This window comes from Ornithorhynchus anatinus, chromosome X1, assembly GCF_004115215.2.
Source record: "Ornithorhynchus anatinus isolate Pmale09 chromosome X1, mOrnAna1.pri.v4, whole genome shotgun sequence".
NCBI lineage: Eukaryota > Metazoa > Chordata > Mammalia > Monotremata > Ornithorhynchidae > Ornithorhynchus > Ornithorhynchus anatinus.
Window position 1 is genome coordinate 97426695 of NC_041749.1, and position 2919 is coordinate 97429613.

Below are 2919 nucleotides of genomic sequence, written 5' to 3' on the forward strand. Positions count from 1 at the left end.
GGCTTAATAATAATAATGATAATAATAATAATAATAATTGTGGTATTTAAGTGCTTCTTATATGCCAAGAACTGTACTAAGTGCTAGGATGGATACAACCAAATCGGGTGGGACACAGTCCTCATCCCATGTGGAGTGCACAGCCTCAATCCCCATTTTACATATGAGGTAACTGAGGCCCAGAGAAGTGGAGTGACTTGTCCAAGGTCACACAGCAGAGAAGTCCTCCCTTGGCTTCCCGGGTCCAAATGACTCCCCGGCACTCAGAGTATCTTCTCTGGGCTGTACTGCAGGTAGATGTGATGATTGGTGCTTTCAATAAATTTTAATAGATGATTTGCAAGTATTATTATAATATTAATTTGGTAATGAATTAATGAATTAACAGAAACAAACAGAATTCCAGTCCAAACCTTCTTTCTCTCTTTATCGCTTTTCCCCCTCCAAGGATTCTTTCTACATTCTTATAGATGTCCCAGGGAATCACTTTCTTCTGGTTCTTTTCCCCGCTTCCCTCAACCACCCCAAGTTCCAGGTCTCACCCTGTCTGAATCCCCCAGATGCCAGAATAGATCTGCAACTGATTTTACTGATCTTTTCTCCCTCCCAAGGCCAGGAGTCTCTCTTTTCTGGAGTCCTATCCCCTGGACCCCTAAACCTCCTGGGGTATCCTAACCTCCTCGGATCATTATTCTATTAATTTTACTAATAATGTGTATATATCTAAAGTTCTATTTATTTCTATTTATGCCTATTTGTATTCTTTTGTTGTCTGTCTCCCCACTTCTAGACTGTGAGCCAGTTGTTGGGTAGGGATTGTCTTTATTCCCAAATTGTACTTTTCAAGCACTTAGTACAGTGCTCTGCACACAGTAAATGCTCAATAAGTCAGATTGAATGAATGAATTAATTAATTAATTTCTCAGATTGCTCTCTGCACCCTGTGTTCTTCCTGGGACCCAGGTCTGAGCCTCCCCACCTGGTCCTGTCTTTCAGGACCCCTTAGGTCTCCCTTTCCCAACTACCTGGCCTCCCTTAGTCCTTGTCAATCCATCCCTCCTAATGCCTTGAGAAGCAGCGTGGCTCAGTGGAAAGAGCATGGGCTTTGGAATCAGAGGTCATGGGTTCGAATACCCGCTCAGCCACTTAGCTGTGTGACTTTGGGCAAGTCACTTAACTTCTCTGTGCCTCAGTTACCTCATCTGTAAAATGGGGATGAAGACTGTGAGCCCCACGTGCGACAACCTGATTCCCCTGTGTCTACCCCAGCGCTTAGAACAGTGCTCGGCACATAGTAAGCACTTAACAAATACCAACATTATTAAGTCATTTCCATAGAAGACTTTAGCGCTTGCTCAATTAACCTTCCCTTAGGAAGGAGCAATTAGGAGCTCATCTCCTGGGTTCCTTTTCTCCTTCCTGAATATGGATGTTAATTGATGTGATGGCCACTAGGTCCCAATCTCTGGAAGTGGGAGACAGGGAGATAAAGGCCACATGTCTGCCTTAAAGAAAGATCATAGCATCTAGACTATAAGCTTGTTGTGGGCAGGGAATGTGTCTGTTATTGTTATATTGTACTCTCCCAAGTGCTTAGTACAGTGCTCTGCACAAAGTAAGCAGTCAATAAATGCAATTGACTATTGTGTTGCTGCCCCTCTCAGGGTTGCACCTGGAGAGTTTCCAGTACACTACCAGTCTTGACTAAGGGAGGGAGAATCAAGCAGAGGCATATCCATTCCATTCCTAGCTTGGGCAGTGGCTAGCAAGTGGAAGACAATCTGCTACAAGTCAAAACTCACCTGTGTTGGGCAGCAGCGGCATGGGAGAGACTCGAGGGTGGAGACTCAAGTTTCCTACGCGGAAGGAGGCAGTGGTAAACCACTTCCGTATTCCGTATACACTACCAGAATGATTGCAGATGGAGGTGGGTGTTCTAGGAGAGATGTGTCCATGACATCGCTATAGGTCGAAGACGACTCCACAACATAAGACAAGATTGTGTTGCTGCTGTATGTGACCTTGGGTTGCCTGAGCGAAATTAAATATTTTAGTACTGTGCTGTGTTAATCAGTCTTGTTCAAGCAGTGTGTGAGTAGGTCCTGGTTTTGTGGACTGGATATATTCAGGGTTGGGTTTGAACCCATACAAAGTCCAATATTAGAAGCCTCCTGTGGAATGGTTTCTCCCTGATAGATTTGATAGTAGATTTCAGTGCAGCATGTATGGTATGTCAAAGTGGCTTTACAAAGTTTGTTTAAACATCCATCATACATTTAAGTTTCCCAGATCACCACTGAGTCATTGGGAAGGTCCTTATCCAGCTCCCGGGGGGGGGGGGGGGGGGCGGAGCCAGTTTAAACTCTAAGAAACGTTAGCCACCACAGCTGATCCCAAATGGAGGGCCATTCCGGAACCAGAAACACATAAGGGTAGTCTTTCAAAAGCTAGGATGGGAAAAATACAGGATCCTCTGGTGAGAGACCCAAGACTTAGAAACACATATTTTTGAACTATAGGATGTTAATGAACTACAACAAAGGGCTCATCAAATCTTAAATTTTAGAGGTTGTGGTGATCACTGGGGCAAATGAAAGATAAAGTGAGAGATAGAGAAAGCTCGACATAGAGTTTATCAGGAATTGAGGGTTTTCCATCTTCAGGAGGGTTATGAACTGAAAGCCTTCCCTGAAACTGGAATGACCCTGATTCCACCTGTCAGTCAGTCGTATCTATTGAGTGCTTCCTGTGTGCAGAGCACTGTACTAAGCATATGCGAGAGTACAATATAATAATATAACAGATATATTCCCTGCCCACAACAAATTTACAGGGTATAAAGACAATGGACAACCTGGTGGTAACGAGAATAAGAATCCATGTGAGTATGATTAAGATATGGTCCTACTACCTGGTAGA

The 2919-nt window shown here is 43.8% G+C and overlaps 1 non-coding gene across 1 annotated transcript; it reads left to right on the forward strand.

Moving 5' to 3' along the window:
- Nucleotides 1–1654: 1654 nt before the first annotated feature.
- LOC114806975 lies at nucleotides 1655–1792 on the forward strand. Its single transcript, XR_003755028.1, has one exon. It is a non-coding gene; the product is annotated as a small nucleolar RNA SNORA7 (small nucleolar RNA).
- The last annotated feature ends 1127 nt before the right edge of the window (nucleotides 1793–2919 follow it).